Consider the following 11,755-nt stretch of genomic DNA (forward strand, 5'->3'; position numbering starts at 1 on the left):
AGGCTTTTCCCCACTTTATCCTCTATAAAATTCAGTGTCTCTGGTTTTATGTGGAGGTCTTTGATCCACTTAGACTTGAGCTTTGCACAAGGAGATAAGAATGGATCAATTTGAATTCTTCTACATGATAACTGCCAGTTGTGCCATAACCATATCTTGAAATTTCTCTTTTTTCCACTAGATGGTTCTAGCTCCCTTGTCAAAGATCAAGTGACCATAGATGTTTGTGTTCATTTCTGGGTCTATCTGTCTGTTGCTGTACCAGTACCATGCAGTTTTTATCACAATTGCTCTGTAGTACAGCTTCTGGTCAGGCATGGTGATTCCCCCAGAGGTTCTTTTATTGTTGAGAATAGTTTTTGCTATCCTAGGTTTTCTGTTATTCCAGATGAATTTGTAAATTCCCCTTTCCAACTCAGTGAAGAATTGAGTTGGAATTTTGATGGGGATTACATTGAATTTACAGATTGCTTTCATCAGGATAGTCATTTTGACTATATTAATCCTGCCAATCCATGAGCATGGGAGATCTTTCCATCTTCTGAGATCTTCTTTGATTTCTTTCTTCAGAGACTTTAAGTTCTTGTCATACAGATCTTTCACATCCTTAGTTAGAGTCACAGCAAGGTACTTTATATTTTTTATGACTACTGTGAAGGGTTATGTTTCCCTAATTTCTTTCTCATCCTGTTTATCGTTTATGTAGAGAAAGGCCACTGATTTCTTTAATTTTATATCCAGCTACTGCACAAAAGCTGTTTATCAGGTTTAGGAGTTCTCTGGTGGAATGTATAGGGTCACTAATATATACTATCATATTATTTGCAAATAGAGATATTTTTACTTCTTCCTTTCCAATTTCGATCCACTTGATCTCCTTTTGTTGTCAAATTGCTTTGGCTAGGACTTCAAGTAATATATGGAATAGGTAGGGAAAAAGTAGGCAGCCTGGTCTGGTCCCTGATTTCAGTGGAATTGCTTTGAGTTTCTCTCCATTAAGTTTGATGTTGGCTACTGATTTGCTGTATATTGCTTTTATTATGTTTAGGTATGGGCCTTGAATTCCTGATCTTTCCAATACTTTTATCATGAATGGGTGTTGGATTTTGTCAAATGCTTTCTCTGTATCTAATGAGGTGATCATGTGATTTTTGTCTTTAATTTTGTTTATATAGTGGATTATGTTAATAGATTTCCATATATAAAACCATTCCTGCATCCCTGGGATGAAGCCTGCTTGGTCTTGATGGGTGATCATTTTGATTTGTTCTTGGATTCATTTAGCGAGGATTTTATTGAGTATTTTTGCATCGATATTCATAAGGGAAATTAGCCTGAAGTCCTTTCTTTGTTGGATATTTATATGGCTTAGGTATGAGAGTAATTGTGGCTTCTTAGAATGAATTGAGTAGAGTACATTCAGTTTCTATTTTGTAGAATAGTTTGAGAAGAGTTGGAATTAGGTCTTCTTTGAAGGTCTCATAGAACTCTGCACTAATCCCATCTGATCCTGGGCATTTTTGATTGGGAGACTATTGAGGACTGCTTCTATTTCTTTAGGGGAAATGGGACTGTTAAGATCATTAATCTCATTTTGATTTAACTTTGGTACCTGGTATCTGTCTAGGAAGTTGTCCATTTCATCCAGGTTTTCCAGTTTTGTTGAGTATAGCCTTTTGTAGTAGGGTCCGATGATGTTTTGGTTTTCCTCAAGTTCTGTTGTTATGCCTCCTTTTTCATTGCTGATTTTGTTAATTAGGATATTTTCCCTGTGCCCTCTAGTTAATCTAGCTAAGGGTTTATTTACCTTGTTGATTTTCTCAAAGAACCAGTTCCTGGTTTGGTTGATTTTTTTGTATAGTTCTTTTTGTTTCCACTTGGTTGATTTCAGCACTCAGTTTGATTATTTCCTGCCATCTATTCCTCTTGGGTGAATATGCTTCATTTCGTTCTAGAGCTTCTAGGTATGCTCTCTCTAATATCTTTTTAGGGGCACTCAGGACTATGAGATTTCCTCACAGTACTGCTTTCATTGTGTCTCATAAGTTTGGGAATGTTGTGGCTTCATTTTCATTAAGCTATAGAAAGTCTTTAATTTCTTTATTTCTTCCTTGAACAAGCTATCATTGAGTAGAGTGTTGTTCAATTTCAATGTGAATGTTGGCTTTCTATTCTTTATGCTGTTATTGAAGATCAGCCTTAGTTTGTGGTGATCTGATAGGATGCATGGAATAATTTCAATATTTTTGCATCTGTTGAGGCATGTTTTGTGATCAATTATATGGTCAGTTTTGGAGAAGGTACCATGAGGTGCTGAGAAGAGGGTATATCCTTTTGTTTTATGATAAACTCTTTTGTAGATATCTTTTAAATCCATTTGTTTCATAACTTCTGTTAGTGTCCATGTGTCTCTGTTTAGTTTCTGTTTCCAGGATCTGTCCATTGGTGAGAGTGAGGTGTTGAAGTCTCCCACTATTATTGTGTGAGGTACAATGTATGCTTTGAGCTTTACTAAAGTTTCTTTAATGGATGTGGCTGCCCTTGCATTTGGAGCACAGATATTTAGAATTGAGAGTTCATCTTGGTAGATTTTTACCGTTGATGAGTATGAAGTGCCCCTCCTTGTCTTTTTTGATAACTTTGGGTTGGAAGTCAATTATTCTCGATATTAGAATGGCTACTCCAGTTTGTTTCTTGGGACCATTTGTTTGGAAAATTGTTTTCCAGCCTTTTACTCTGAGGTAGTGTCTGTCTTTGTCCCAGAGGTGGATTTGCTGCCAGGAACAAAATGTTGGATCCTGTTTGTATAGCCAGTCTATGTCTTTTTATGTGGAACTGAGACCATTGATGTTAAGAGAAATTAAAGAAAAGTAATTGTTGCTTCCTATTATTTTTCTTGTTAAAGTTGGGATTCTGTTCTTGTGGCTGTCTTCTTTTAGGTTTGTTGAAGAATTACTTTCTTGCTTTTTCTAGGGTGTAGTTTCCATCTTTGTGTTGGTGTTTTCCCTTTATTATCCTTTGAAGGGCTGAATTCCTAGAAAGATATTGTGTGAATTTGGTTTTGTCATTGAATACTTTTGTATCTCCATCTATGGTAATTGAGAGTATTGCTGGATATAGTAGCCTGGTCTGGCATTTGTGTTCTCTTAGTGTCTGTATAACACCTGTCCAGGATCTTCTGGCTTTCATAGTCTCTGGTGAGAGGACTGGAGTAATTCTAATAGGCCTGCCTTTATATGTTACTTGACCATTTTCCCTTACTGCTTTTAATATTCTATCTTTATTTACTGCATTTGTTGTTCTGATTATTATGTGTTGGGAGGAATTTCTTTTCTGGCTCAGTCCATTTTGGAGTTCTGTGGGCTTCTTGTGTGTTCATGGGCATCTCTTTCTTTAGGTTAGGGAAGTTTTCTTCTATAATTTTGTTGAAGGTATTTGCTAGTCCTTTAAGTTGAAAATCTTCATTCTCATCTACTCCTATTATCTGTAGGTTTGGTCTTCTCATTGTGTCCTGGATTTCCTGGATCTTTTTGCATTTTTCATTTTCTTTGATTGTTGTGTCCATGTTCCCCCTATGGAGTCTTCTGCACCTGAGATTCTCTCTTCCATATCTTGTATTCTGTTGCTGATACTCATATATATGGTTCCTGATTTTTTTCATAGGGTAGAAAGAAATCTCCAGAGTTGTCTCCCTTTGGGTTTTCTTCATTATTTCTACTTCCATTTTTAGATCTCGAATGGTTTTGTTCAATTCTGTCACCTGTTTGTTTGAGTTTTCCTGTAATTCTTTAAGGCATTTTTGTGTTTCTTCTTTAAGGGTTTCTACTGTTTAGCAGTGTTTGCCTGTTGTTCTTTAAGGACTTCTACCTGTTTAGGAGTGTTCTCCTGTAATTCCTTCAGGGATTTTTGTGTTTCTTCTTTAAGGGCTTCTACCTGTTTAGCAGTGTTCTCCTGTATTTCTTTAAGTGAGTTATTAATGTCCTTCTTAAAATCTTATACCACCATCTTGAGATATGATTTTAAATCCGAGTCTTGCTTTTTGGTTGTTTGGGTAACCAGGACTCACTGTAGTGGGCATGCTGGGTTCTTATGACTGGTTTCTTGGTTTCTGTTAATAAGATTTTTATGTTTGCCTTTGACCATCTGGTAATCTCTGGTGTTAATGTTCAAGCTGTCTCTGGCTGGAGCTTGATCCTCCTGTGAATCTGTTAGCCTCTGTCAGCACTCCTGGGGGTCCAACTCTCACCTGAGACCCAGTGGTCAGAGCACTCTCTGCAAGCAAGCTCTCCCCTTGCAGGGCAGGTCTCCAAAAGTCTGGACCTCTGATTCACCTCCTGAGTCCTGGAGTCAGAGCCCTTCCTGTAGGCCAACTCTCCTCTGGCAAGGAAGGTGCTCAGGGATCTGCCTCCTGGCTGAGGATAAAGGCCCGATGGGACCCTGTCCAAGAAGCTCTGTTGTTTCTGTCTCCCACATGCTCTCCGGTGATCATGAGGTCCTGGGTGTACTAGGAGTCCTGTGGCATGGAGAGTCCTCTGAGGCTCTTGACACCCTCAGCTAGGTTCAGGCTGAAGATGGTGGGGCTGGCCCCAAACAGAACAGATCCCAGCCTCTGGTTGGGTGGGGTTCCTTTGTCCCTGTTCCTGCTGGCACAAGACCCTCCTCAATTCTTTGGAGCTGATGTTGTGTTCCACTCACCTGTGATCCCGAGGTCCCAGGTGTGCTAGGGGTTCTGTGGCGTGGAATGTCCTCTGGGGCTCTTGACACCCTCAGCTGGGTTCAAGTGGAAGATGGCAGGGCTGGCCCCAACCGGATTGGATCCCAGCCTGTGGTCAGGCAGGCTTCCTTTGTCCCTGTTCCTGCTGGCACTAGACTCTCTGCAATTATTTGGAGCTGATGTTGTGTTCCACTCACTCGTGATTCTGAGGTGATCCTGAGGTCTTGTGGCGTGGAGAGTATTTTAGGGCCCTTGGCGGCCTCTGGAGGGTTCAGGTGGAAGATGGCAGGGCTGGCCCCGACCAGAATGGATCAAAAGGTTCTTTTTCTTTCAGATATAAGTTAATAAAATTATAACAAGTATGGAATCTATAAGGTATGATATACATTTATAATGTCCAGTTTATTTATATTTGGCAACTTAAAGTATTCTATCAATCCTATCTTGGTGAGTTTAGAATTTTGTATCTAAATAAATTTCTATCCTAATTTGTATTACTAATCTAAAAAAAATCTCATCTTAGACCTAGAACAATTTTATGAATCCTAAACCATTTAAGCTTAGAGTAAGAACATAACTATCACATCTTCAACTCCATCAGAGACTTCAGAAAGAATAAATATTGAGTATGCAGAAAGTGCAGGGACACATCTTCCAAAATTGTAGAAATGACAGTAACCGCTGATCACCCAGACAGTCCCCAATATTCTTTATAACATTGGAGCATCTACCTTCAGCTTTTGGCCCAGAATATTTGACATATCTTATGTGAAGAAGGAATTATGAAGGACTTGCTTACCCCATATTGGCAGAACTTGGAAATGAACTATCCTGTGTCCATTTGTCCTTTTTGGACAGTGTTTAGGAGATTTGCTTTAGGAGATTTTTCCCTGTTTTGTATATTATCTAAAGGATGGGTTAATGAAGTTTTACTTATTTAAATATTTCCAATTTACTGGAAGGTACCCTTTAGTCCATTATGGAAGTGAAGTCATCAAGGGATAGCTCATCTATGAAATGTGCATGCTAAAACACAAAGCCTGCTGGGGAAAGTGTACATATTGATCAGAGTGGCACAAAGGTCTTTGTGGGATGAACTACTTCCTGATTATAATATATTTACCCAGAAGAGAATATTTTCCCATTACTCTAACCTGGTCAATTCTTATGTGTCAGAAAGTGATAGGCCTAAGACTTTGGAGATGTACTACTGCTGTCTTGTGAAGTGAATATTTTGTCTAATTGCCTTCTGATAATTAATGATTTTTGATGTAGAACAGTTCTGCATTTGACACTGGACAGAAAGCCTCATTCTGTAGTTAATACATTGACCCACAAGTGGCCAGAAGACTGCTGAGAATTCTATGCTAATTGAGACTTTGTGCAAACCTCCCCAAGCTCAGGGGACATTTTGTAAGAGAGAAAGGAAAACTTTATGAGCCAAAGGATGGGGAGGAGTGTTGTAAAGCACTGTCATCTGATCCTGGTATGGCCATGGCTCTCATTAACTTATGACAGCTGTGGTCTTGCTGGCATGTACTCTTATATTTCTTGTGTTTTCTTGGGTGTGAATACACCCCTTTTTTTGAAGTTTTTCTTCTAGAATCCACTGTACATATGGATTCATGGAAAGATATTGTTTAAAATTATTTTTTCATGGAATATCTTATTTTCTCCTATGGTAATTGAAAGTTTCACTAAGTACAGTAGCCTGGGCTGGTGTCTGTGATGTCTTAGTAACTATAAGACATTTTCCCAAGTCTTTATTTTGACAAGTCTGGGGTAACTCTCCCTTTATATGTTACTTGGCATTTATACATGTGCCTTTTGATATTCATCATTGTTTCTGTACAATTAATGTTTAGATTATTATGTGACAGGGAGATTTTCTTTTTCTGGTTCATTCTATTTGAAGTTTTGTAAGTGTCTTCTATGCTTATAGGCATCTCTTTCTCTAGGTGAGGAAATTTTTTTTATTATTTTATTGAGGCTATTTCTGAGCCTTTTCATTGAGAGTATATTACTTTATTCCTATTATTCTTTCATTTGGTCTTTTCATTGTGTCCCAAATTTCCTGGCTGTTTTGTGTTACTTTTTTTTTTCTTTTCTGAGACAGGGTTTCTCAGTATAGCCCTGGCTATCCTGGAACCCACTCTGTAGACCAAGCTTGCCTTGAACTCAGAAATCTGCCTGCACCTGCCTCCCAAGTGCTGGGCTGAAAGACATGAGCCACCACTGTCTAGCTACTAACTTTTTGATTAAGCATTTTTTTTGACTGATGTATCAATTTCTTGTTTTATACTTTCTATGTGTGATATTTTGTCTTCTGTCTCTTGTATTTTGTTGATGATGCTTGTATCTTTAGTTCCTGTTCTCTTCCCTAGGTTTTCCATCTCCAAGATTGCCTCAGTTTGGGCTTTTCTTGTTGTTTCTATTTCCATCTTCAGGTCTTGAACAGCTTTACTCATTTTTCTCATGAGTTTGACTGTATTTTTCTGTATTTCTTTATATTTATTCATTTTCTCTTTAATGGCCTCTAGCTGATTATATTTTGCTATATTTCTTTAAGAGATTTATTTATTTCTTCCTTAAAGGCCTCTATCATCTTTGTAAGATTAGATTTAAGGTCATTTTCTTATTATTCAGGAGTGTTAGTCTATTCAGTGCTTACTGTACTAGGATAGTTGAATTCTGGTGGTACCATCTTGCCCTGGCTTTAGTTGATTATTTTCTTATGCTGGCCTTTAGCCATCTGGTTGTTGGTAGGTATGTTAGTCCTTGATGGTGGTAGGCCTCTGGTGTTGCAGGTAGAGCTGATAGTCCCTGATATCAGCAGGCTACTGAAATTTCAGATAAGCTGGTTGTCCTTGATGGCAACAGGTTTCCAGGGATGGAGGCAGAGCTATTATGCCCTGATAATTTCAAGCTATGGTTGTTCTGGGTGTGGACAGTCCAACATGGAAACAGATGGAGCTCTGGCTTGGGAACTTGGGTGCAGAGAGGACAGGGCAGAACTCTCCAGTGGTAGGTTTGCCCACATGGGTGAGCAGGCAGGAAATTGGGGTAGGGTTCTCATTGCTGATGACTGCAGGCATTTGAAATTGTGGTTAGAGATGTGGACCAAAAAAATGGAGAATGGGAGATACAGGGTAGTCCTTATGGCTGCTGCTGGGCTTGCAGGGGACAGAACTGGCAAGTGTTTGGGGATTGGGAAACTCACCTGGTTTTTTTCTGGTAGCACCAGGCCTTCAGAGTTTCAGGCAGAGCACTGGTCCAGGAAATAGAATGCAGATCTACAGGGAAGAGCTCTCAACCATTCAATTTGCCCAGAAGGCCAGCAGTCAGGGAATTAATGTAGGTGTCCCACCTGGTGTTTGCTGATGGCTGCAGGCATATTGGATTGTCTAAATATTTTTACAAAAAGATAAAAGTTACCACTGTGCTCACTGATTTGCCACTTTTACTATAGAATAATACAGCCATGTTTAGGGCCTTATTTTGCATTACCTGTGAACATTTTATAATTCCATTTTGTTCTCATTACTGTATTAATTAGTTTTACACATTTCCAAATGAAATGCCTTCCCTAATCGAGGATTCAGAGAGTAAGAAATAAATCTTTCTGTTATATTACAGTGGAGTTGCCTGAGGTGACAGACCCTCCCTACCCCAAGTATCTAGCAGACTGGGGAAAGATGCATCCTTAGGTCTATATGGTATCTTCTACTGTACTGGAAAAAAATGAGAGAAAGTTAATTGATAAAAGTATTTACCAGAACTTTTTTTTAATTACACAAGGATAATATTTACACAGTGCACAAAAAAATTATACATAAACCATCTGACCAGCATGTGTTAAATATAGATATCAAAAATATATATATCAATAATCATACAATCTCATGAAAGCTGAGCAAATCACTGCTGAATAAAAATTGGTTCAAAACAGAAACCAAGAAGGAAGTTAAAAACCTTTAGAATTGAATGAAAATAAAAATATGGCATACCAAATCTATGGGACATAATGAAGATATTTTTTTCAGTTTTTAAGATCTATCTGGAATATTAAACATGATAGAAGTAGAAAAAAATCTCTTATAAAGTCCTCTATGAAATGAAATTGTGACAAATTCTTGATTAGGCAGAAACATTTCCATCTTCAAGGGAGAATATACAGTGCAATTGTGGCTTAATAGAATGGATAGGGTAGTGTTTCTTCTGTTTCTATTCTGTGAAATAGTTTAAGGAGTATTGGTATTAGGCATTCTTTGAAGGTATGGTAGAATAAACTCAACTGCACTAAACCCAGCTGGTCCTGGGTTTCTTTGGGTTTACATTCTTCTTTCCCTGGCCTCTGTTATATACAGTATTAACCTCTCTCTCCAATTCCTCCTCCTCTTTTTTTCATGGTTCTGGTTCTGCTGTTCTTTCTCCTTGTTCTTCAGCTAGCCTCCTTAACTGATACTCTCCATTCCTACAGCTGTACTGTTCTCAAGCCTATATTTGCATTGGAAATGATGCAGGAAGGTTCTTGACAGGATGTAGATAATGATGTGATGAGGAGCACCTGTCTGGTCATAGGTGGTAGGCTAAAGCTCCTACAGCAGAGCTCTGATCTTTCTTCCTACAGCCCTGTCCATTCATAATATTTGAAGTGAGGAAACCTGGCTCTTCTTAAACCCTTCCTAAGTTCCAAGGACATGAGTTACCCTGTACGGTTCAGCTCAGTATACATCTAGCTCTTTCCTTGGTCATCAATTTTTATTCATTGATTATAGTCACATAGTCACATGCTTAGCTCAGCTTGAACCTGAGCTCTGAATAACCCTTTTACCCTTGATTTTGCCTTTTCATCTCTGACATGTTTGCAGTGTGACAAGTTAAACTTTGATGGAATTTGTGAGAAAGGGAATTCTACCTTGTGAGGCTAAAGATGACCAGTAATGTGCCATACTGGTGGTTTCTAAAGGTAGGCCAAGCCTGGGAGACCTCAGGTAATCCTGATTGTTACTGAGAAATGAATTATCCTTTGTAGACTCCTGGGGACAAAGCCAAAACTGTGGGGGACTGTGTTTCTATGCAAACTCAGGAAATGAATCTTTTGCACTTAGTATAGGTTGTACTCTTTTTTTTTTTTTTTTTTTTTTTTTGGACAGATGAAGAAACTATTTTGAGAGAAAGGAGGACTCTACATGGTCTTTAGGAGATTTCTTGGGAAGCATACTCAGGGATGAGAGAAATTTGAACTATAAAATTCCACTGAGCAGGTTGAGGTATGGTAGTCATTCCTAAAGACCAAATTACAGGTTGATTGAATGTTAACTACAGTCACCTCAGCATGGCTGGGATACATTACACTGGGAAGCCTGACTTTATTTATTTACAGAGACTCTGATTTCACAAATATTTATGTTTACCCCTTGACTTTCTTCATTTACAGGTGATAATATCCAGTTTGGGGTGCAGGATTTTTCTTCAAGGTATTTAAATAAGACTTTCACCCAGCATAATCTAACATTGTATTTTACATGTTGCCATAACCAATTGCTCTGTAGTGAGTTTTAAAGTCCAGGCCCTTTCTTCCTCAGTTCTTCTGCAGGTGAGTCCTTACCCGTTCCCTGTGCCCTCATAGTCTCACAACACTGGACCATGTATTTTCTGCACTGCTCAAGTCCTTACACCTTCCTTGAATCAGCAACAGCTGTTAATGTTTCAGCAGTTCAGCTGGGGATAAAGAGATGCTCTCTGCAGCCCACTATTCCCAGTGGTTCCACCTTTTCAGATTGTTTCCTTCTTGTGCTTCCTCCATCCTTCCATCAATAAGTAACATTTACCACACTTTCCATTATACTTTTCTCTGTTACATTTATCAACACAGGTTTTTGTACTAGTATATATGACACCCCTTACAGCCACCCTCTAATAACCTTCAGATTGGTGATGCCATTTGTGCCAAAGTGGGAAGAAAACATAAATTTCAGTATCTCTCTTCATTCTTATTCATTGACTAGAATACTTAGGCTATCTTGTTTATCACTACTGTGACCTGAGTAAAACAGTATAATGAAGCAATGGTTGATATTAGTTTATGATTCAACCGATCATCGTGGATGTAGTGGAGCAGAGATTGTCCTCCAAATTTAGCTTTATGTACCATTATTCATACCACCCCATTCCAATATTCCTCCCTTGGAGTCCCCCCTCCTGGGACTAGATAGACTGGGACCAAGAGTAATATCAAATACAACTATCAAATAAAAAAAGCTTACCAATAAAATACTCCTAATGACACTTCTGTTATAGACATAGGTAAGTGTCTTGCTCACCCATCATCAGAGAAGCTTCCTCTTGTAGAGGATGAGAAATACAGAGACCCACACAGCTAGACATTATGCAGAGAGTGAGAAACCTTTGAACACTTGGCCATAAATGGGATGTCTCCTTTAAATCCTTCCCATCAGGACTCAGAAAACTCTGATGTAGAAGACACAGGAAGTATGTCAAATCCAAAGGGAATGGAGAACACCAAGGCCCTTTAAATCAACATGAGCAAAGCTCATATGTCCTTTCAGAGATTGTGACAGAACAAATATGGTCTACACAAATCTGTACCAGGTCTTTTGCCTATATTTTATGCTTAGATTTTTATTGTGTTTTTCAGTGCAAATGAGTGAGCCTGTTTCTTGTGTCTTTCCAGGGCTCTTTTCCTGTTGTTTTTTGTTTGCTTGTTTGTGTGTTTGTTCATTTATCTTATCCAATTTTGATGGATTAGTTTCTCTATTATCATATTATATTTTATTTTGTTATTGTCCCTGGGAAGGCTACTTGTATTCTAAGAAAAGACTAAATGGGAGAGGATCTGGAAGGGATGAAATGAGAGGAGATGAGGAAAGTGAAATATAGCAGAATATATTATGAAAAAAATCCATTTTCAATAAAAATAAAATAAAATTTTCTGTATCTTATTTTAAATAAATTAAGTGGTCAAATTGGGTTTTTAAGAAAATATATTTTGTGCATTTGACCTAGATTTTTCTCCTT

The sequence above is a fragment of the Mus caroli genome, chromosome 9, assembly GCF_900094665.2.
Source record: "Mus caroli chromosome 9, CAROLI_EIJ_v1.1, whole genome shotgun sequence".
In the NCBI taxonomy this organism is placed as follows: Eukaryota; Metazoa; Chordata; class Mammalia; order Rodentia; family Muridae; genus Mus; species Mus caroli.